The sequence below is a fragment of the Peromyscus californicus genome, unplaced genomic scaffold (genome assembly GCF_007827085.1).
Source record: "Peromyscus californicus insignis strain IS unplaced genomic scaffold, ASM782708v3 Scaffold_18__1_contigs__length_77618521, whole genome shotgun sequence".
Taxonomy (NCBI): Eukaryota; Metazoa; Chordata; class Mammalia; order Rodentia; family Cricetidae; genus Peromyscus; species Peromyscus californicus.
Genome location: NW_026294480.1, coordinates 29,098,346 through 29,123,276, shown reverse-complemented (window position 1 = coordinate 29,123,276; position 24,931 = coordinate 29,098,346). Strand labels below are relative to the sequence as shown.

At 41.1% G+C, this 24,931-nt stretch overlaps 1 long non-coding RNA gene across 1 annotated transcript; it reads right to left on the bottom strand.

The window, feature by feature from the left end:
- Positions 1–4,323: 4,323 nt before the first annotated feature.
- LOC128113223 (uncharacterized) lies at positions 4,324–24,549 on the bottom strand. Its single transcript, XR_008219381.1, has 3 exons — positions 24,348–24,549; positions 9,697–10,123; positions 4,324–5,026 (listed from the first exon to the last, which is right to left on the bottom strand). It is a non-coding gene; the product is annotated as an uncharacterized LOC128113223 (long non-coding RNA).
- Between the last annotated feature and the right edge of the window lie 382 nt (positions 24,550–24,931).

The following is a 24,931-nucleotide window of genomic DNA, read 5'->3' as shown; positions in this document are numbered from 1 at the left end:
CAATTGTTATTAAAATAACCAAACTGAGGAAGAAAATTATTCTCATCAACAATAAAACTCAAACAGGTTGAAGTGAGTCCTAAAAGTTCATATAATTGGGTAAAACGACAAGGAATGTCATGGGTCTTATTTGTACTCTTGCCCAAGGCCCACCCAGGATCTCTGTTCTCTCTGCACCGAAGTTTACTCTTGGGAAAGTGAATTAACTTCTTGGGGTCTGTCTGAACCCCAGCTTCTCCAATGAGAGAGATTCCAAGGGTGTACTTGCTTACCTTCATACCCTGCCTCCTCCACACTAGGTCTGAATTGAGAGTAACAAGCTACCACGAGAAGCTGCCAGACCCTAGCCTAGGAAGATGCATCTATGTTTAGGTGGTCACCTGTTGTGGCTCCAAGGGCCACACTGGAGTGGGTGAGAAGCTGAGAAGAGCCTGTGAGCAGTCAGGTCTTCATTCTATGGACTGCTGCTGTGAGGAACTCCTGGGGTATAGCAAATGGCAGCGCACTGTGCTTATCTCACCCACAGTGATAGATGATGCTTATCCTGTCCATAGAGATATGTGCGTTCACATCCTTAGATCCTGGGTATGTAGGATCAGAGAAGGCTTGTCTGTGCTAACACTGGCATCTTCTCTGGGTAAGGAAGAGGATGAGGGTCACAAGATATTTCATAACCCAGAAGTAGTGAGATGGCTCAGCAGGTAAAGGCATTTGCTACCAAGCTTGACAAGCAAGCTTGAATTCAGTCTGTGGGCTCCACATGGTGGAAGGAGAGAACTGACTCTGCCAACTTGTCCTCTGATTCACACATGTGTGCTGTGGCATGTTTGGCCCCTGCCACATGCACACTCCTCCAACAAGTAAGTAAATACAATAAAAAGGGGCATATGGTAACTTGAAAGAACTTCAACTTCTCAGTAGAATATAAAGAAGACTAACTAGCAGAGGAAAAACGTACTTTCTCTGTTTCAGATTTGGTCCTCAGCATTTCGAAATGCTGCTTTCTTCCTGACAGCAAGGGTGTGTCCCCTTGGAGCAGTGGCGCTCCTGGGGCAGAGGAGCAGTGGCACTCCTGGGCTGGGGGGCAGTGGTGCTCCTGGGCTGGAGGTGGGAGTAGTGGCGCTCCTGGGCTGGGGATGGTGTTTCTTGATTTGGCATTTGGGGAAGCTTCAAATATTTAAGAGCACTCCTCTCTCTTCTCAGCTACCTCTTCCTCTGAGGACCATGAAAGCCTTGAGGAAGGTCAAGCTTGTTTAGATGTTCTTCATTAAATACAAGGTCTCTTTAAGCTTCTTGGTTCTTCTAGCATGTTTGAAATATTTTATGCCCATCACACTGGCAAGTCAGCCTTTCCAAACGACTAACTCCATGTAAAATACTAGCAACTGGGCCCTCCATCACACATTTTCATGTTTATTTAATATAACTTAGAAGTGAACACAGGCTGTGGAGTTGGACAACTTGAGTTCAAGTGCATGCCAATAATGTAAGAAGCTGTCACACTCTTTCTAAGAATCAAGTGTGTCTCACCATTCTGTTTCCTTACTTGGTGTGGAAGCTTTTGATTGTTGGTGTCGTTGCTTGCACAAATCTAAATAGTAAACAACTTCCACTGTTTTCACAATTACTCATACAATGATCATTTTGTTGAAGTTTTGCTGTATAACCTTCAGCAAGAAATTTATACCCAGTGGTACTCTTTACTTCTTTTACATTAAAAGAATTTAATTACATTAAAAGTGAGGCATAATAAACAGAATGAAGAGTATTGATCGCCCATGTCTACCTTGGTGAATGTACATACTCAACCACACTATTATTGATGCATTTTATGTTTAGAAAAATAAACATGCATTCAATTTCAATGACTAGTAAGATTTGTGTGTGTGTGTGTGTGTATGTGTGTGTGTGTGTGTGTGTGTGTGTGTGTGTGTGTGCATGCATGTGTGTTCAAATGAGCATGTGTGTGTAGCTAGAGTTTTCCTGCCTGGCCCACAGTCAGGACAAATCTCTGTTACCCTCCAGTCCCACAGCCGCTCAGACCCAACCAAGTAAACATAGAGACTTATATTGCTTACAAACTGTATGGCCATGGCAGACTTCTTGCTAACTGTTCTTATATCTTAAATTAATCCATTTCTATAGATCTATACCTTGTCACGTGGCTCGTGGCTTACCGGCTGCTTGTCATGGCGGCGGCTGGCAGTGACTCCCTCCGCCTTCCTGTTCTCTCAATTCTCCTCTCTGTTAGTCTTGCCTATACTTCCTGCCTGGCCACTGGCCAATCAGTGTTTTTTTATTGACCAATCAGAGCAACACATTTGACATACAGACCATCCCACAGCATGTGTGGAAGCCATAGAAGTGTGTACAGTGTCCTGATCTTACTCTCATAGTCTCTTGAGACAGAGTCTTTCACTCAACCTTGAGGTAGACTGGTAACCAATAAGCCCAACCACACCTGGCTTTTTATGTGGGTACTAAGATTTGAACTCAGGTCCCTAGGCTTCCATAGCAAGTGCTCTTACCCACTCATCTGTATCTCCAGCTTGCTAGTAGAATTTCAAAATGTGAAGTTCCCAAAGAAATTTCATTCCAATTTACATATGTAATAATTATAGTTGAAAGTAAATATTCAAATGTGAACAAAATCCTCCCAGAACATATTGCTTGTAGCTAGAGTTTTCCTGCCTGGCCCACAGTCAGGACAAGTCTCTCTCACCTGCCAGTCCCACAGCCGCTCAGACCCAACCAAGTAAACACAGAGACTTATATTGGTTAGAAACTGTATGGCCGTGACAGGCTTCTTGCTAACTGTTCTTACAGCTTAAATTAATCCATTTCTATAAGTCTGTACCTTGCCACGTGGCTCGTGGCTTACCGGCATCTTCACATGCTGTTTGTCATCTTGGCGGCTAGCAGTGTCTCTCTCTCGGTCTTCCACTTCCCAGAATTCTCCTCTTTCCTTGTCCCATCTATACTTCCTGCCTGGCCACTGGCCAATCAGTGTTTTATTTATTGACCAATCAGAGCACATACAGACCATCCCACAGCAATTGCTTGTATGATCGCAGTGGTTTATTGATTATTTATGATGCCAATTTGTACATGAACACACATGGATCTCTCTCTCTATATATATATGTGTGTATATATATGTATATATATATGTATACACACACAGACACAGCAGACACAGACACACACACACATATATGTGTGTGTGTATATATATATATATATATATATATATTATGATGATAGCCTCAATGTCTAGGTCAAGTATTTTATGCTCTTGGAGTAACCATTTCTTTTCCTATTGATATATCACACTGTTCAAAGATGTAGTTGACAAAGTCTTACATGGTACTTTGAAGTCTTTGCCAAATCAAGTGTTTAATAGCTCATCCTAACCAAGAGAACATATAAAGGGCTGGATTTCATCCACCTGTCCAGACAGCCCCCTAGTCAGTAGAACTTGAGCAATAATGAAGATCTAACTTCATGAAATAATGCCCAGCAGGCTGGTCTTACTATTTTTTGGTCAAAAAGAGAGACTCGGTAGACAAAAACAAACTTGTGGGATAAAAAAAAATCCTAGCTTTTCATCTGACTGTAAGGAAGATGCAGCTAGAACTGATTGTGGAGTTACCTGGAAACACTGTTTCTCCTAAGGATACATTTCAACTTTATAGAGTCAAGATGGCTCTCTCTGAGAGTGATATCTACTGCCCACTCACTGAGAAACTCACTGGACTGAGATTGGTTAAGAACACAGCATTGCACTATTGTCTGGAGGACCCAAGTCGCTTTGCCACAGGGAAGGGACACGCTTCTACCTCAGGTTCAGCACTTCAGAGAAGTGTCTGTACTCAGCATCGACATCTACCCTAACTTTATTGTTACTAAGGAAATAGACCCAGGGTCACTTTGTGGCCCAGACTTAATGTTTTTGTTTCTATCCAAGTATAACTTTAGATACATTTTGCTTACCTTTACTCTTTGTCCAAACAATTTAAAAATCTACCTTTTTCTTTATTTAGGTAACTTACATGTTCCTCTGGTACATGGACTTTGTGATGGCTGATTAACATACTCTGTTGTCACCAGCTGTCTGAAGCAGATCAGAGCAGAACAAGTAAGTTTTGTTATTCCTATCTTCAAAGATAAAAAAAAGATACTGTACTATCGTTGTTTCTCAATCCCACCCACAGTGAAACTACAAGACCCTCTCTCACTGCTTTCTCTTCTTTACCACAACTAGCAGCCAACTGAGATGCAAGCTCAGTTCCTCAAAGTGTGCTTGCTGTTGAATGGCATTCCTCCCTACCAGGAACCCGAGGGCACCGTCCAGTTCTTAGTGATGAATTCCCTTCTTCCTCAGCCACATCCGTCAGCAAATGTTCCTGAGAACATTCTGGGGCTTCACTTCCTTCCTGTCTGTCTTTGTCCTAACTCTGGGCCTTAGAATTCCTTGTTGGAATTGTCTAACTATAGCTATCCCCTTTCCCCTCGCCTTTCTTCTCCTTTTCTCCATGATGCCAGGGTTCCCTGGAGCAAAAACAAACAAACAAACCAAAAACCAAAAGCCAAAGCCAAAACCAAAACAAAAAAACAAAACAAAACACAGAACTATACTCACCTGATTTTGCAGACAAGTAATTTATAAAGGGTATTGAGTATTACACAGACACTTTATTTTGTAACTTGAAGGCTGCTCCACAGTTCCAATCTACATCAGACAGCACTCAAACTTCCTGCACACAGACTGCACACTTCCCATTTCTGACACTAGGAGGCACTAGACTTTTCCTTGCTGCTGTGCTGGAGGGTAGGTGGTGGCTCTCTCCCCAAAGCTAAGCCAATAGTTACTTGATTTATTTACCTCATAGCCTTCAAGTCAAGCTTTACAAGGGCAGATCTGACAGGCAGAACCAGGGTCAACTGTCTACTCCACACGTGTACGGAAAGCTGGAGAGCACACTTTCTGCCTTTCATCTTGAGGAGGCGCAGACTTACAAAGTTCCTGTAAACAAGAAGGATATCAAATATTAGACGTGCCAAATAACTATGACAAATGTTTATTATACTTGGATCTAGATCAAAAGCCCTGAGCTGGGAGATTGTCTATAACCTGTGACAAGAGTTAAGCCCTCCTTTTTCTCTCTCATATATTTTATTAGCATCTCTGCTGAGCTATTATAATAGCATCAGACCTGACTTGTGTATCTCCCAGATCTCCTCACCCTTATTCCAGTTCACAACTTCCAGCTACTGTGAATTTCTTTCATTTTTTGAAACAGTAAGTTGAAAATAGGAGGTGGCTAACACAAGCCAGGAGCAACTGTCAGCCAACGCAAACAAGGTACACAAAGTACCTCTTTGCCCTTCAGACGGGACAGCCCTGAGCATGTTTAATGTAGCTCCTCACTGGTAATTAGCTTGGTGCCCACAGTGGCACCTGCCTTGAAAAACACCTTTATTTGCTCTTTCCTTTTCCTGTCTCACTTCTCCATCATTGTCTACTTCATGGCTCACTGCTTGCTCCTGAAACTTTGTTTCAGAGTCGACTTCTGGCGGGATCCTAAATAAAACAGCTGTTTTCTCTATAGCATGGAAGCCATTCACCTTCCACTTCTATTGTAAGATTTTTTTATTGTAAGATTTTTTATAGATGAGGAAAGTTCTTGCTATTTTTTTCTAGCTCTACTACAGGCCCTTATCCATAACAGCTACTAAGGAGGTATTTGTTGTATTTACTTAATTGGATTAAAATAAAAATGATGGTGAGATTTGACAGGTTTCAAGTTTATGCCACTGTATAGCCACACAGGTTTTTTTAAAAAACCTTTTTAAAATTTTTTTATTTTGTGTGGGCTCTGTGGCTTAACTGATTAAAGCACCTGTCTAGTAAAATTTATTTATTTTTATTTTATGTGCATTGGTGTTTTGCCATGGGGGTTGGGTGCCCAGAAACTGGAATTACAGACAGTTGTGAGCTGCCATGTGGGTGCTGAGAATTGAACCCAGGTCCTCTGGAAGAGTAGTCAGTGCTCTTTAACCACTGAGCCATCTCTCCAGCCCATAGCCACACAGTTTAACTCTTTGGAAGTATTCATGCTATGCTATAAATAGAGGACCTTTTGTTGTTGTTTGTTGTGTTTTGTTTTGTTTTATTCTGAGGATTGATTGAAGACAATTCCCTGTGCATGCTAAGCATGTGCTCTACCACTGAGATACACCTCTAGCGCCACAGTAGTTACTTCTGATGATAGTGTTTATTAGAGTTATGTTACTGAATTTATAACTTCTGTCTGTGGGTTATTATTGATTTTAAAAATGTCGGTCATCCAGGAGGATTGTGCCTTGTTGTGACTGAGTACTCCGGACGGTCTAATTACTCTTCAGTCTTTCAGGGTTAAATGGATTTCTGCTGCCCTAGGTTCTTTGTACAGTGCACCTCCTGAGGAGTGCTGGAGAGCCACAGGTATTTGACTGACTCTGCAGTTCACTCTGAACCCCTGCCTAAGTGGAGTAATTCCTTGTCCTACCGCCATTGTCCCAGAGGACAGGCTTTCCACCCGTAGGAACAGTAGTCAGATCAATGGTCTTTAATTTGCTTCATTCTTGAGGGTTTTTTTTTTTTTTGTCAGTTTGTTTGTTTTGGATATATCCCAGGGTCTTTGATCAGAAAGTGTAGTTTCAATGTGGATTTGATGACTAATAATAAGTTAAATAAATGCTTCATGTTATATAACAGCTGGCAGACTCTGGATGGCTTCTGTGTGGTTCTCAAAAAGAGTGGAAGGATGCGGTCATCCAACAGGAATGAAGTCTCAATGGCACTACCCTGACACGTTTTGGGATGTCATCACTTTGTGGTAGGTTGGCATCGGGACCACAGGCATGCCTTCCCAAAAGCTTCCCGCCTCTGTCAGAACACTGGAGAGACTCCTAACTTCCCTGCATGGTTATGGCTGGATCTCTTCTTTTCCTTGTCCATCAACACCCTCAGCGTTAGTAACATCATCTCAATTCAGCTCTTCAGGATTAATCTCATGATGGCCATTAGCTCACTAGAGCCTTTATCTGTAACACTTGGAGACCCCACTGGAGGCTGACGGCTGATTGGTTAGCCTTTATTCCACAGATTCTCACTTCCAGAAAGATCTGGGTACCTGGTTTATTGACTGCCTCTCACTGTTCTTTGGGTTTCACAATGCTCTTATGCATTACTCTTGTGTCGCTGGGATAAATTCCCGAGGAAACAATTGAAAGGAAAGACGTTAAATTCTGGTTCATGGTTTCAGGTGGCTTAGTTCACAGCTCATGGTTCCACTGATTCTAGATGGTGATGTGGGAGGAGCATGTGGCAGAGGCGACTTACTTCATGGCAGTTAGGGAGCAGAGCAAGCAAGAAAGGGACCAGGCATAACCTTCAACTATGTCCCCAGTGGCCTACTTCTTCCTACTAAAACTATCTCCTGAAGTTCCTACAAGTGTCCTCAAATAGCAATACCAGATAGGGACCAATTATCAACACATGAGCCTGTGAGGAACATTTCATATTCAAAGAAGTTCCCTAAGTGTGAGAATATCCCCTGGGGAGCCTGACACGAAAACAATCATGGGTAAGTTTTGTCTAAATAGGCTATCCTGATAATAGCCAGTAGCAGAAACCACCTACATGCCCTCCAGAACAGACTAAGTATAATACAATGTAGTTAAAAGAATGAGCCACTACTGATAAGGAATAATTTATTAAGATTAGAGAATGAGAAAAGCAAGTTGCAGAAACAGATGCACAGTTTATATACTAATTGCATAATTTAAGGGGCATTCTTTTATGTGCACGGCTTGTTTATGGAAATATTCACAAGAGATTAAGGGAGGAGGAGAATTAAGGGATGTGTGACAGAAAAATAGAGAGCACAGTTGTTGGGTTTTTTTGGTGAAAATCCATCTTCTCTTTTTTCTTTCATCTATGCATCTGTTACCTACTTAAATGAATGCAAATAATTAACAATAAATTCTGCATCAGTGGGTTCTGCAGGTGTAGATCTTATGAAAACTATCCCAAGGCTAAATAATTGCATCACATAGAACACGGATAGATATTTTTTCTTGTCAATATTCCAAACAACACCATTTAACAACTGTTTATAAAGAATTCGCACCATATTAGGCATTATAAGTAATTTAAAGATGATTCATGTATACAGGAGGGTGTATCGAAGTTATATAAATACTATGCATCAGCAGATATGGGTGATTATGTAAGTTGTAGAATCAACCCCTTCAAGGATAGATGCGGAGCTGCAGCCATGATTTTAAAATAATTGAAACAAGTTATCTGTAAGCACCAGGACAGAATATAGTATCACAGGGAAAGATCTTATTGGGTGCATTTAAGACAACAGAACAAGATGCTTTTGAACACAAAAATAGACTGGATCCAAGGATATTAATATAGGGTGGAAGCCTGATTTTCGAGATCCCTTTTAACACTGACTACTGAGGCCTCAGGCCAGCGATTTATGCCAGTCAGACTTGAATAATAGTGCTTAATGATCAAGTTCACCACTGTCTTGTTAAAATCAGTTACTTGATGTTTGTAAAATGCTTTGAAGGAATAAAATTCCAGGGTGCAAGGCAGAGCCTGTTTAGACCTGTATGCTCTCATGGGAACTGGAAGCCTGGAGTCAGGGTTTTAAGCAGGTCTACAATCACCATTTAGTAAAGCAACTGTTTTTAAAGGGCCCAGACTTCTAAATGTTTCATAAATGTCCATGTCAGGGAAATCTCCATTTTAATTGCATTTTCTGATCTGTCTTACTTTTCTTCAACAGTGTCAAAGGTACAGGAAGCCAAATTTGACTGTAGTGAGTCCCAGAAAATATTGTTTTTTACAACAGGAAGGGAGCAGGCTTAAGAAACATTATGGTGCATAATTCAATAAAGAAGCCATTTGTTCTTCCAGAACCAGTGAGTGAAGGGTGAATGTTGACTTCTGAGCCATATATACTGAGCTGGTCTTTAGAAAAATACCACGTTGAAAAGAAATGTATGGGCCAAGGAGGATTGTAGAGGGAGTCAGTAAGCAATTCTGCAGGGTCTCTTACATCCTTGTACATAGTGTAAGCTGTGCACTGGCAGTCCTTTGTCCCGGATCATCTTCTCAAGGGTGCTTAGTACTTAACAGTACTTGGAGATAGAGACAGTGGAGTAGGGAAGTGCATGCACTGCACTTATGAAAGCATCAGTTTCCCTAAGTTTGGAGTTCCTTTCCCGTTAGGACTGCGTACCACCCATGTGTCATCAAGCCTGCTGGTTCCTGGGGTTTATGAATTGATGTGAACATCCTGTTACCCTGTAACGACTATAACTATGAGTGACAAACGCTCCTGCATCTTTCACTCAGGAGTCTCATGTCTTCTATCCATGCCCATGAAACTGTGGCTCCTTCTTAACATGCATGTGGGTAAATTCTCAAAGTCCCTTCCAGTTCTTGAGAGAGAAACGTCCTCTCTAACATTAACAAGAAATAAATATTGTAAATAATGTAAGCCACTTGTGTGGCTTATATACAAAAATTTTAAGCACTGTAATAGCTAAGTTAAAAAGTCAAAAGATCAGATGAAATTTAGCTCAAAAACATATTTTTCTATAACCCCCATAGATGCAAAACATCGTTACCTCAATATACATTAAGTGAAAATATTAATGAACAATTTTCCTTCTTTCTTTTATATGAAGTCTTCAAGATTTTGATGCATTATTTTATACAAACTGCACATCTGGATTCAAACTAGCCACGTTTTCACTATTCAATAGCCGTACGTGACCAGTTGCTTCAGTTTTGACCCGTGCAGCTCTAGTCTGTAAAATACGGTAAAATGAAAGTAAAAGTTATTATGCCCGAAATGGATTTTTCTGTTAAAAAATTATATCCAGAAAGTCGGCGACACTGCTCACTGCTCCTGCCGCTCCTGAGACTCTGAGTCATGCTCTGTATGTTCCAAAATTGAAGGCTGACAGACCAGTGAGGAAATCTTTCATGCATTATTTAATCCTCCCGTGCTCTTGAAGGCACATTTGGGATTGTGGGTTCTTCTGCAGCGGCCTGTAATAAGATAGGAATGTCGGATAAGAGTCATTAAAGACAAATTTGATACCAGCCCACTGAGCTGTGCCTCGTCATCGTCGTCCTGAAAATTAATGTGACTGAAAATTTCCTTCCAGTTTTCTTTGAGAAGCTCATCGTCTGTCTGCCTAAAAGAGAGGGCGATAAGCTGAATCCCAGCCCGTGGAGCTTAGCGTTTAAACAGGAGACTGCAACTGCAACTTGGCCTCAGTTTGCTCCTGGGCCTGTCTATGACATGAGGTGGCCATGATTGGTTGAAGGAACCACACGGGTGAGGGAAGAGAGTGCCTGAGACACAAGGTACAAAGATACAGCAAAATACTCTGACTTGAAAGATGATAGAACATAAACATCAACAGTACTCATCAGGCCTCAGACCTGACATGGGCTTGATTCCAGTAAAGTAAATGATTGTGCAAACTTTTCATCCTTTGAGATTAAGGAGCTACATACCGTATTAAAAGCAAGAACTATTAACTTACAGAGATCATGCAACCTGCTCCGTACATCCTTATGCTCTCTATATATGGCCAAATGGTACACACTGAAGGGATTTTTTAAAAAGTCTTATAATTCACAATAGCTGATGCTTGGAAATAGTTTTTTTTTTTTTTTTTTCTTTTTCGAGACAGGGTTTCTCTGTGTAGTTTTGGTGCCTGTCCTGGATCTCACTCTGTAGACCAGGCTGGCCTCGAACTCATAGAGATCCGCCTGGCTCTGCCTCCTGGTGCTGGGATTAAAGGTGTGTACCACCACTGCCCAGCTGGAAATAGTATTTTTTGTATAAAATTATGAAATTAAAACATTTATATTTATTCTTTGAAGATGCCATCCATGAGTACATTGTATCTTGATCAAACCTGTCCCTCATTCCCCTTCCTGTAACTCCCCCTAGAGCCCTAGGGAATGAGGGAGAACCTTAGGGAGAGAGATAAGAACAAAGTATAATGGCACATATGTAGAAAATGACATTCTGAATCCCCTACTTTATATGCCGACTTTAAAAGAGGAAAATGAAATGTCATGTGTAGGAAAAAGGTTGGAACTAGAGTTCATTATGTTAAACAACAACAGAAAAAAGCTGAATGTAGAAGGAAAATACCACATTTTCTGTCATATTCAGAATCCAAATTTAAAATGAGCTATAGGCCATATATGTATTGCTCCATAGATGTGATATGAAAGGAATTGTGTTGGAAGAGGAAAGGGCTGCTTTTCCTCACTGGACCTGGATTTAATGTACACTCAAAGGCAGACAAAAATTGAATTAAGGGCAGGAGAGATGTCTCAACAGTTAAAATTACTGTTCCAGAGGACCCAGGTTTGATTCCCAGAACCCATATGGTGCTTGAGACCACCTGTGACTCCAATTCCAGAGGATCTGGTGACCCCTTCTGTTTTCACAGGCACTGCATACATTTGGTGCATAAATGCAGACAAAACACCCATACTCATAAAAAGTAAAATAAAAACATCTTTAAAAAATTCAACTAGGCTCAAATGATCATCTTTATTATTTGATCTGAAGGTAATATGTCATTAACATTTAACTCAGATCATTAGCCTGGTAATCCATATCTATTGAAACTAACACTTGGGTATAGTGCTTTGGTTTGTGTCAGTATAAAGAAATTATAGAATTAGATTTGGCAAGTTCCCATGCAAATAGTGCAAATGTATCCTCTGTCAGCATCCAGAGATGGTAGGAAAGGAAGAAGAGGTCCCTTTTGCCATGCAACATGGTACAAGACCCTCTTCCACCTTGAAGCCTCCTGGAAAGTGACAGGCACGTGAATGGTTCCAGGCACACCATTTATTCAGCTGCTTGAATACTATTTTTCAACTCTGCAGCCCTGTCATTTATATTTTAATTTATTTTTTAAAAATCTGTGGGTTCTCCTTACAACCCCCGATAGCACAGTGCAGTCTGTGTGCTTCCCTTTGCCTCGGCAGAGGTATGCTGCTCTCTGAAATATGTGGAGGCCCATCCTTGTAGCAACATCCCTTCCCAGGCTGCTGGGCAGGATTAATGGCCAGAGGGGTTGCAGGCTTCAAAGGCCTGAAAGAATCCCCACAGCAGGTCAGACCCTGGAAGTGCCTCTGATGGGAACAGACACCTGGAAAAACACAAAGGGCTCAGCCTGGCTCTTTATTCCAGCTTCTCATTTCCCCAAGCAGAACTTGCCAGGACTACCCTCCGATGCCTCTCGTCATAAAGAGCCTTTTGTGCTGCTGAGCTGGGGAAAATAGTGGGTGTCAGACAAGAGGCTTCTTAGAACTAGGCCTTTCATCTGTGGCTACTTGGCCACCGCATCTGGATCTTGCTATGCCTAACAAAGGTTGGCACCACGGTGGTCCCATAATGCTCTGCCTCATATAGTCAGCTCCGCTCACCCTAGAGCATTCACAGGTAAATGCACCCAGAACACACGTGTATACATCGTCTTTCCAGGCATAGCTCAGTGCCTGTTCCTGTGGGAGCACAGCGTGTTTTTGTTGAATGAATAAATGAGCTTCTGATTGAACACCTATGTAACTCTAGAACAAAGCTTTCTCTTTAGAAGCAGAACTAATCATCTTAGTTCTAACCCCTAGAAGTAGCCTTTGAAATACACATTTGAGGGAAAATAGTTGGAGAAGTGATTCTTGAAAACTCTACTAAGAAAATGAGGAAGTGGACAGGATAGTGACCGCAGCCAACAGGAAGTGCTCATGCAGCAAATGCCCACTTTTGGCAATGGGGACATAGTCTGCTCCATGGTTCTGGGAACCATGAGGAGCAACATTTCAGCTTTACCCTATCAAAGTGTAAGAGGCCAGAGGACGTGGGAGCTTATCCTTGAGTTTGCAGTAGACTTTGGTGAAGGACAGTTTCTAGAGTCATTAACAATACCAACTGCCATATTTGCAATCAGAGTGGGCTCTGTGGACCCCAAAACCCTTTAGCCAAGGATGAGCATTGGCAGTTGGAAGTCAGGTTGGCGGGCACACAAATTGTAGGGAATGTATTCAGTGTTTGCAACATCATCTCACCTACTCCAATTTCCACACTTTTTACATCTTCCCTACCATTAGCCCTGTCTGCCATTAGCTGTGAGGGCTTCTAGGAATAAGTCACCCCTGAAACTGAAGTTTCTTAGAACAAGTGGCTTCCACTGCCTTCCCACTGCTGGATTAGTTTTACAGCTACTATGGATGTATTCTCAACAGACCATGTACTAGTGTCTGGTAGTATGATCTGGGTATATGTGATCTGGTTATGTGTGTTCTCTTTCTTTGTCTCTATTTTCAGAGCTCAGCATCACATCTTAGTAGGATGGAGGAAACAGTGCTTATATTTAAAAGTGAAGGGCTGAGAACTTAAAAGAACATTGCTATTATAATGCTCCAGAGGAGTTGGATGATGATGTATGGAATCTTTCACAAAACATGAATGTACTCTCCAATCTTAACTCCTAGTCCACTGCAGCCTGCCTGTGGGAGCATTTTATCCCAATCTATCTCCATTTGCTGGGGACTTCACTTCTTAGTGCTGATCCAGGGTCCCCCCAGATCTGTCCCTCAGTCCTTCTCAGTCTTCTTTTTCTAGCCTATGTCCACTGCTTGTATCACCCACCAAACCACAGAAATATTTTCTACCAGGGACCCCACAACCACTACAGTTTCCAAGGACCCAAAGTGGACAACACTAACCAAGTAACAGAAGATCCAACCAATAAAGACAAGACCAGATATCTACACCAAGAAACACTTCAAACACAATCCGTTCAGATGCTTAGATCCCAGAATGCGTGCTCTCTCTCTCTCTCTCCCTCCCTTCTTCCTCTCTCTCCTTCTTCTCCCTCTTCCCACAAACATGAACAGCCAAGACAACATGCCTCCTTCAGAAGCCTACAACCCTTCTTCAATAGGCCCCAAGCAAAGCAAGTTAGTAGAAAAACAAGACAAGGACTTCTAAATAGCAATTGCAAACATGTGCAAGGACTTTAAAGGGGATATGAATAAATGCCTTTATGAAGACCATAAAAACACAAATGGTTGGATGAAATAAGGAAAACATTTCAAGACATGAAAGTAGAATTTGATAAAGAAATAGAGTCACTAAAGAAAACTCAAACTGAGATAAAACTGAAAATGAAAAATGTAAGATGTCAACTCAGAGGTAAGCTTATAAGACGTAGAAGAGAGAGTTTCAGGTCTTGAAGACAAAGTAGAATAAGTGGATAGCTCAATCAAAGAAAACGTTAAATCTAAAAAGTTCAGGCACAAAGTATCCAGGACATCTGGGACACTATGAAAAGACCAAACCTGCAAATATTAGGGAGTGAGGCAGGAGAAAAAATTGAAGTCAAAAGCACAGAAAAAATTTTTTAACAAAAATCATAGAAGAAAATTCTCCCAATCTAAAGAAAGAGATGCTTATCAAGGTACAAGAAGCATACGAAACATCAAATAGACAAGATCATAAAAGAAATTCCCTATGATGTATAATAATCAGAACACTAAATATACAGAACAAAAAAAGATAAAAGTTGCAAGGGAAAGAAAAACAAGTTGCATTTAAAGAGAGACCCATTAGAATAACACCTAAAGTTTCAATGGAGACTCTGAAATCCAGAAGGGCCTGGGCAGATGTTCTACAAACTCTGAGAGATCACAGATGTCAGCCCCAAATGACTGTGACCAGCAGCAAGACCACCAACTGGCAGGGAAAGAAAAACATTGCACAATTTCTTTCTACCAACTGAGCTCTATAGATGGCATTAGAAGGAAAACATCAGTCATGAAGATTAACTGCACCCAAAAGGACAAAGGAATAAACACTTCAAGAACAGTAAATCAAAAAGGGGAGAGCTTGAACAATAAGATGGCAGGAATCAATAATGACTGCCCATTAATAACTTTCAATATTAATGGTCTCAATTCCTCAATAAAAGATGCAGAGTAACATGTTGGATAAGAAAACAGGGTCCATCTTTCTGCTGCATCCAAGAAACACACCTTGCCATCAAGGACAGCTATTACCTTAGGGTGAAAGAATAGAAAAACATATTCCAAGCATATAAACCCAAGAAGCAAGTAAGTGTAGCTATTTTAATATCTAATAAAACAGGCTTCAAACCAAAACTAATCAGAAGAGATAAACTACATACTTATTAAATGAAAAATTCAAGAGGCTATAACAAGTCTGAATATCCATGTACCAAACACAAGGACTCCCAAGTTCAGAAAAGAAACACTACTACAACTAAAATCACATATTGGCCGCCATACAGTGTTAATGGGTAACTTGATTACCCTTCTCTCATCAATAAGTAGGTGCTCCAGACACAAACTGAACTGTGAAATGGAGTTAAATAACATTACAAATCAAATGAACCTAGCAGGCATCTACAGAGCATTCCATCCAAACACTAAAGAATATACTTTCTCCTTAGTAGCTCATGGAACTTTCTCCAAAACTGGCTGCCTATTAGGACACAAAAACAAGTCTCAACAGATATAAGAAAACTGAAATAACACCCTGCATCCTATCCGACCACTGTGGATTAAAACTGGATATTAACAACTACACAAACAACAGAAAGTTGACAAACTCATGGGAACTGAATAACTCACTACAGAATGACAGCCAGGTTGACAGAAACTAGAAGGAAATTAAAACTAGAAAGAAATTAAAAATAAGGAAATTAAAAACTTTTACAATTGAATGAAAATAAAAATACAACATACCCAAACCTATAGGACACATGAAGGCAGTTTTAAGAGGCAAATTCATAGCACTATGTGCCTAAATTAAAAAACAAAAACAAAACAAAAACTATCAACCAAACAAACAAAATATACAATGGAGTGATATCATGTTAGTAAGTTAATGACACACCGGAAAGCTCTAGAAAAAGGGGAAGAAACAATACCCAAAGAAAGTAGAAGGGAAGAAAACGTCACTTGGGGCTGAAATCGATGAAATACAAACAACAAAATCAATATGAAAAGAAAATCAATAAAATGAAAACTTGGTTCTTTGAGAATATCAACAGGATTTATAAACCCTTAGTCAAATTGAACAAAGGTGAAGAGAGAATTTATCCAAATTAATAAAATTAGAGATGAGGAAGGGAGACATTATTGTAGGCATCCAGCAAATTCACAGAATCCTAAGGACAGGCTTTAAAATCCATTTTTCACCAAAGTGAAAAACCTAAAAGAAATGGATGAAGTTCTTGGTATATGCGACTGACCAAAGTTAAATCAAAATCAAATCAGTAGTTTAAACAGACATATATCCCCAAGTGAAATAGCAACAATTATTAAAATCCTCCCAACCAAAAATCAAGCCCAGAACCAGACAGATCCAGCAAAGAACTCTATAAAACCTTCAAAGAAGAATTAATGCCAATATTCCTCTAATCATTCACAAATTAGAAACTGAAATAACATCTTCTAGTTATTTTTACAAAGCCATTATTACCCTGATACCAAAACTACACAAAGACCCAGCAGAGAGAGAGAATTGTAGACTAATATTCCTTATGAACATAGATGCAAAAATGCTTATAAACAGAATCCAAAGGCACACAAAAAAGATCACCCACCTTGATAAAGCTGGCTTTATCCCAAAGATACAAGGATAGTTCAATATAGGTAAATCAAGAAACATAACCACATAAACAAACTGAAAGACAAAAATCACATGATCATCTCATTACACCTTTGACAAAACCCAACATCCCTTTATGATATAAGTCCTGGAGAGACTAAGGATACAAGGGATATACCCCAACATAAGAAAGGCAATTTACAGCAAGCTTACAGCCAACAACAACCTAAACAGAGAGATATTCAAAGCATGTCCACCAAAATCAGGAACAAGACAAGGATGCCCACCCTTTCCATTCCTACTCAATACACTACATGAAGTCGTAGGTAGAATAAGGCAACTGAAGAAGATCAAATGGATAATAACAGGAAAGGAACAAGTCACAGTATCTGTATTTGAAAGTGTTTATATATATATATATATATATATATATATATATATATATATATATATATAACCCTAAAATTTGAACAGAAAACTTCTACAGCTGATAAAAAAAAACCTTCAGCAAAGTAGCAGAATAAAAAATATTAAATGAAATATAGTAGCCTTCCTATATGTGAATGGCAAACATACAGAGTAACAAATGAGGGAGCCAGTACCTTTCACAATAGCCTCAAAAATTATCTTGAAATAATTGTAACCAAGACGTGAGTTTTAAAATAAAAACTTTAAGACATTGAAGAAGCAAATTTAAGAAGATGACCCATGCTTACAGATCAGTAGGACAGATGCTGTGAAAACGGCCACCAATGGAAACTTTTATCTACAGATTAAATGCAAAACCCACAAAAATTTCAACACAGTTTTTCACAGAAATTGAAAAAGCAAACTTCAACTTCATATGGCAACACACACACACACACACACACACACACACCAAAAAGACAAAACCTCAGGGATAGCTAAAACAATATCACAAACAATAAAAGAAATGCCAGAGTTATCACAAACTCAAATTTCAAGTTGTATTACAAAGCTATAGTAGTAAAAACAGCATGGTATTGGCATAAAAACCACGATCAATGGAATTGAATTGAACATCCAGAAATAAGTCCACACACCTATGACGAAGACACAGAAAATGCACAGTAGAGAAAAGATTACATCTTCAGCAAATGGTACCAGTCAACCTGGATGGCCACATGTGGAAGAATGCAAATAAATACATATTTGTCACTGGGGACAAAACTCAACTCCAAATGGATCAAGGACCTCCACATAAGACCAGATACCCTGAATCTGATAGAAGAGAAAGTAAACTCACTGGGACAGGAAAGGACTTTCTGAACAGGACACTCATAGCACAGGTGCTGAGGTCAACAAAGAATCAATGGGACCTCATGAAACTGGAAAGCTTCTGTAAGGCAAAGGACATTGCTAATTGGACAAAGTGACAGCCTAAAGAATGGGTAAAGATTTTTTACCAATTATACACCCGATAGAGGGTTAGTATATAGAATACACAAAGAACTAAAGAAATTGAACATCAAGAAGATAACCCAATGTTTAAATGGGGTGGAGATCTAAACAGAGAGTTCTCCAAGATGAAGCACAACTGGCTGAGAAAGATTTGAATAAACATTCAACCTCTTCAGCTCTTAGGGAAATGCAAATTAAAATAACTTTGAGATTTCATCTTACACCAGTCAGGATGACGAAGACCAATAAGACAAATGACAGTGTAGCCTGGTGAGGATTCAAGGAAAGGGGAACATTTATTCACTGATGGTCAGAGTGAAAACTAATACAGGCCTTGTGGAAATTAGTGTGAAGTTTCCTCAAGAAGCTGAGAATCAATCTGCCTCAAGATCCAGCTGTATCACTCTTAGTAATATACCCAAAGCACTCTATATCCTACTACAGAGATACAGGTCATCCACGTTCATTGTCGCTCTATTCATAATATCTCCAAATTAGAAATAGACTACATGTCAATCAACTGATGAATGGATGATGAAAACATGGTACACTTAACACAATGGAATATTTATTACTCAGCCTTTAAGGAACTGAAATTTGCAGGTAAATGGATAGAACAAGAAAAATCATCCTGAGTGAGGTAACCCAGACCCCCAAAAGACAAATATTGTATGTTTTCTCTTATATGTGGATTTAAGCTTTTAAGCTTTTGATATATGCTACAACCCAAATAACCACAGAGGTTAGGTACCTTATAAGTGGACCAATGAGGTGGAGAGGCTCCCCCAAAGAAGGAGAAATAGAGTCTAGTGTTATGGAGAGATAAAGAGGAAACTAGAAGAGGAGAATTAAATAGGGAGAAGGATGGGAGATGAGGGTAAAGGAATGAATATGAGGAGGGACCACTAACTCTAAAGGCCACTTGCAAAATCATATGGAAACGTACTATTGTAGAACAGATATGTAAATGAATGGAATCACCGAAAAATAATGGCGACAATGCCCCAACTAGACATCTTCTACCAACCAAGTAAAACCTCCAGTGCCAGGAATGGGTCACAGGCTATTTATAAGGCTATTGGTTGTTCTCCACCACTTGATGGTAAAGCCCTGTTGCTGAAGAAAAACCATTCCTTATGTCATCAAACACAGAGAACTCCAGCTGGTGCCTAACTAGAAGCTTCACCCCAACTGACTAGTGTTCCCGGTTCTGGAAGATACTCTGCATGCAACCAAAGGAAAAGTTATCATCAATGTCACCCAGTTACAAACCCTGTGACCTGAGGCAGCAACCTGCCTGCAAGATGTACTGGTATAATAGTGGCACAGATGTTATGGGAGTAACCAACCATGTTTTGATTGGTTTAAAGCACACTCCATGAGATGGAATCCATACCTGACACCGCTAAAGTGACCAGGAACCTAAGACTAGATGAGTCATAGGCCTGGGGGGGCGGGGACCTAATACTATTGTGCTAAAGGAACACATAGCAAAATGACTTGTAATGATGTGTACCATACCCATAGATCAGTGCCTTGCTCCATCCTCATCAGAAAAGCTTCTTATAGTAGATGGGAATTAACTCAGAGACTAATGGACAATATGCAGAGAGTTAAGAGTCTCTGTCCTAAATGGGATGTCTTCATCAAAGCCCTCCCCTCAAGGCTCAGGGATCTATGTGGAAAAGGAGGCAGAAAGATTATAAGAGCCAGAGGTGATGGGTGACTCTAAGGAAACAGTGTCTTCCAGACACAACAGACTCACAGAGACTGTGACAGCATGCACAAGGCTGTACAGATGGTGTCCTAGCTCTGCGTGGGGGAAACAGACAAGGGCTCCCACCCATAACCAAGAAGCTATTCACAATTGGTATCTGCTGTCATAGATAAATGACCCCAATGGAGTGTCACTTTCTATATCAGTCCCATTCCAGGGAGTCTGTATGCCCAGGAGTAACTGACCAGAGCAAAATGAGCTCCATGTTTTGTTTTGTGGACTTCTTGTTTTATCTGGACATTTTTGGACTTTTATTTATTTATTTGCTTGTTTTGATTGGTGTGTGTGTGTTTTGTGGGGTTTTTTTTGTTGTATTTTTGAAAGAGAGAAAAGAAAAAATAAAGTTCAGTGAGTAGGAAAGTGAGGAAAATTTGGGAGGAGTTAGGGGAGGGGAAATGTACTCAAATATATTTTATGAAAAAATGTAATTAAAAAAAAGCATGTATGTTGGAACTGTGAGGAACTTAGGTACCACTTCATTGAATACACTTAATTTACAGAGGGTGGAACCAAGGAGCAGAGGTATAAATTCGCCATCCAAGCCACACAGCTGCCTATCATCAGGATGTGATGAAGCCTCCCAACTCATATTGTTGGAATTCCTGGCCACTCCCCCAGCTACATGACTGCACATGTGCTGTCTAGTAGCCAAGCAAGAGGCTTAGTCAGCCCGCGGCCTTAAGTCCTATGTAATCCGTGTTTTGCATGGTCATGTAATCTGCATGCAGTGTGATCACGTAATCAATGCACATGCGTGGCGTAGCTACTTAAGTCCATGTGCACATGTGTGGGGGATCCATAAAAAGCAGGTCACAGACTCCTCTCCCCTCCTCCTCTTCCTCTCTCTCCCTTCACAACCATTTCCATAGGCCTAAGTAAGCACCCCCCTCTCTTTTTTTTTTTTTTTTTTTTTTTTGAGACAGGGTTTCTCTGTGTAGCTTTGGAGTCTTTCCTCTTAATAAACTCTTATAGTGGGTTTTGTCGTACTCCGTGACTTTTCTGGCATGGTAAACAGTACAGCTTAATGAATAACATTGTGCCATATAATAACTAACACATATGTCCCAGATCCTCCCATGCTACTGCCCTAACTGCCATTCTCAGGGGCCCAGGAGAAGAATATGGTCTTCAGAAGTTATTAGTTCAAACTGTTATAGAACATGGAACAATCTCAGGATGGGAGTAGAGGATTCAAGAATGGAACAGGAGGCGGGCAGAAAACCCTCAGGTTAACTCCAGAGCCATGCTATAGCTTTAGAAGCAGAACTATTTCTGGGATTTCCCAGTCCCATGCCAGGAGCACCCAGCATGCGTGTGCCAAGCAGTATCCATGATGTCCTGCAAGCACTATTCATTCTTCTCCTAAAATCTCTAAGAGGAAGAGGTCGGACTTGCACAAAAGCCAAAATTTATAAACTTGTCTTTAAGAAAAACAGTAATTTGAAGCCTGGAGGGATAGTTTGGCAGTTAAGGACACATAATGCAGAGGATCCTAGTTCAATTCCCATGTATGTCAGAGGCCTCATAACCACCTGTAACTCCAGCTCCAGAAGAGTTGATGCCTCTGACCTCTGAGGGAGCCATTAGTGAGGCTGGGAGCTGCACCTTCAGGGCCACAAGGTGGCCTTTTGGTCCTGCTTGCCCTCCCGGAATCATGGAGGAAGAGGAGTCCGAACTCTGATTCCTGACTCTCATCCGAAGGTCAGTGTGCCCATGGCAGACTTGAGAACCCATAGGGCCAGGGGTACATTTCAGGCCCCGTGTAGCCCTCTCTACACTGTGATTTCCTTTGATTCTGTTGTTCTTGTTCCATTGGAGTGGGGCCTCTGTTCCCATTCTGAAGGCCACTGTTAAGTCCTATTCACTCTCAATGGCTCATTTAGTTCAGTGGGGGTTTGAGTTTTTAGAAGGTTTCCCCTTTTAAATTCTTTTCCTTTTTTTTTTTTTTTTTTTTTTTTTTTTTTTTTTTTTTTTAGGAAAAAAAAAAAAACAGGGTCATAAGGAGCTTTAAGATGCCACGCATGAAAAGCCCTGGATAAATGCAGCTTGTACTGGATTGTAAAATACTGTATTGTTCTGACCTTAATTCCCTGTGTGAGACTGGAATAGGCAATTTCCTCATTGAGGCAGAAGCTGAGTACCAACAGGAAGAGGCTCTAGTAAGGACAGGAGTCCCAGGAGCCAGGCCTGCAAGCACTCAGGGATTATTTATGGAGAAGCCAGAGGTCCGTGTGAGAAATTCTTCTCAGGCGATAAATTATTTCTCCTGACTTTTGCATGGAGGTAACATACCATTTTGATGAAGAAACACGTCTCTGTGCACTGAAGCGACATTTGGGATCTGAGGTGGCTTGCTGTCTGGGGTCATTCAGAGTCATGAATCACAGAAAGGCTCTCCTGTTCAGTCCTGCTTAGAAAACCCACACCGTCTTGCATGAGGCCACTTTCCCTGAGATGAGGGTTCCTCCTGCCATGGGTTAGGGAGACCACTGCTGCCCAAAGTTCCTTTCTCTTCTCTTGACATCAGGTCAAGGGATTTCCCAGTCCCATGCCAGGAGAACCAGCATGCCCTGTGTCCTGGTGTCTGGGTTTTTTTTTTTTTTTTTTTTTTTTTTTTTTTTTGTCTCTGCCTGTTCCTTAATGTTGTCTTGTCCACCTTCCTGCCTGGCTCGGTCACACCTTTCTACCAGCAAGCCTCCAGCCTTCACAGGGTCTCCTAACTTTTGACTCGACCTCCCTGGTCTGTGTTCTCTGTTTTAATCACAGTCATGAATATGTGTTGTAAACTCCTTTTTGGCTTCAATTTGGTGTCAGGGTTAGATTGGAAAGCCAATCCATACTCAAGGGTTTTATCTGCCTTCCTGTGTACCCAGCATAAAACAAGATCTTTATAATTTCCCTCTGGTTGGATTTGATTGGCTGGGTGATTGATTGGTTTAGTGCGAGGCCCCACCTGCTCAGGTATGCATTGCTGTGGGACTTTAGGTATCATTAGAGGATTGTCCTCTCCCTCCTCAATTGATTTCTGATTCAGTTTTTAGGGGAAAAAGTTGGACTCTCACCGAACATTTTCTTTTATTTTGTCTTGTGATATAGGGTCTCATGATATAGCCTAGCTGATTCTCAAAGTCAGGATCCTCCTGCCTCAGCTTCCTAGGTGCTGGAATTATAGCTGTGTACGACAATGCCTGGTGAGTTAGGGTATGGGAAGAGAGCTATATACAGGGTGTAACATCTCACCATCTCCTTTTACGGGATGACCTGTAGATGTAACCAACTGTCTTATTAAATAAGAAACACAGAACCAATGCGAAGAAGAAAACCAAGAGGTCAGAGCTAAGAGCTAAAACCTTACCCTTCCTCCTGCAGTGGTCCTACCTCTCCGAAAGAGAGCTACTTCCTGTGTTAAAGTCTTTATATAGACTTTCTGTTCTGCCTTCTCATTGGTTGTAAACTCAACCACATGATCGCCTCATCACTGCCTGTCTGTACAGACCTCCAGGTCTTCTATGGTTGGTACTGAGGTTAAAGGCGTGTGTATCCAATGCTGGCTGTATCCCTGAACACACAGAGACTTACCTAGCTCTGCCTACCAAGTGCTGGGATTAAAGGCGTGCGCCACCAGCACCTGGCTTTCCTATGGCTTGCTAATAGCTCTGACCCCCCGAGGAACTTTATTTATTAACATACAAATAACATTTTAGTACAAATAAAATATCACCATAATGACCCCTAAGTTCTTATGCATGAGGGTGTATGCAAACAACTGCCTCAAATAACTTTAAAACTATTGCATTTCTTCTGAGCAATTATTACATTTTTCTAAGGATGATTCCTATAAATTGTCATTATCCTGATTTTTACAGTATTACTTCCTGAAAGAGTTGAGTTTATTCTTCTTGAGCTAAGTTATTTTTTATTTATTTATTATTTTTCAAGACAGAGTTTCTCTTTGTAGACCAGGCTGGCCTCGAACTAACAGAGATCTGCTTGCCTCTGCCTCCCAAGTGCTGGGATCAAAGGCATGCATCACCACCACCTGATTCCTGAACTCAGTTATTGTAAGCATTCCCCAGCAAATACAGACACTAAAGGAACCTGGATTTAAAGAGAATCCAGAGAGTTCACAACTCCTCAGTCCACAGACCATTAGACTGAACTGTCTGCCTGAGCACAGTGGGACACCGAGAGTGAGGTCTCGGCCCCCAGGAAGCATTGCCAAAAGGACCTCTCAAAGTCTGGGCATGAAAAACGTAAACAGATCTCCCAGACAGGGAGCTTGGCAGCTCAGGCCCTTCCCTGCCCCCTATCACTTCATGGGGGTGTGCATCTCTCACCAGGGCGGCCCCCTGTCCCCGCTTCCAGCCTTGTTTGTTTGATGCCTCTCCATGCCTTCTTCCTACCTCCTGGAAAGTGCAGGTTCTTTGTCGTGTAATTCTGGAACACCGGCGATTTCATGTGAAGGACAAACCGATTTGGCACATGGGTTGTTGCCATTGAAGTCCTAATACCATTTGCTCCCGTTCTGAAAGAGCCCCTCTCGACTCCCGCTCCCAGGCTCCCCGCTCTTGGTTAGCCCTTTGTGCTGCTCCTCAGATGGGCACACATTTTAAATAACATTCCTTTCTGAGTTTGTCCCTTCGTTTCCCCAGCCTCTGTGCTTGGGGGCTCTCCAGCTCCCCTCCGTTTTCTCAATAATGTCCTCCATCCTTTGTTGGCATGCCAACTGCTTCAGCTGTAGCCTCCTTCATCCCTGCCTCATTCATTTCCATTCCTCACACTCCTCCTAATCGACAAACGTGTGTGTGTGTGTGTGTGTGTGTGTGTTTGTGTATGTGTGTGTGTTTGTGTATGTGTATGTGTTTGTGTATGTTTGTGTGTGTGTTTGTGTGTGTGTTTGTGTGTGTATGTGTGTGTGTGTGTATGTGTGTGTCTGTGTATGTGTGTGTGTGTTTGTGTATGTGTGTGTGTGTGTGTGTGTGTGTAG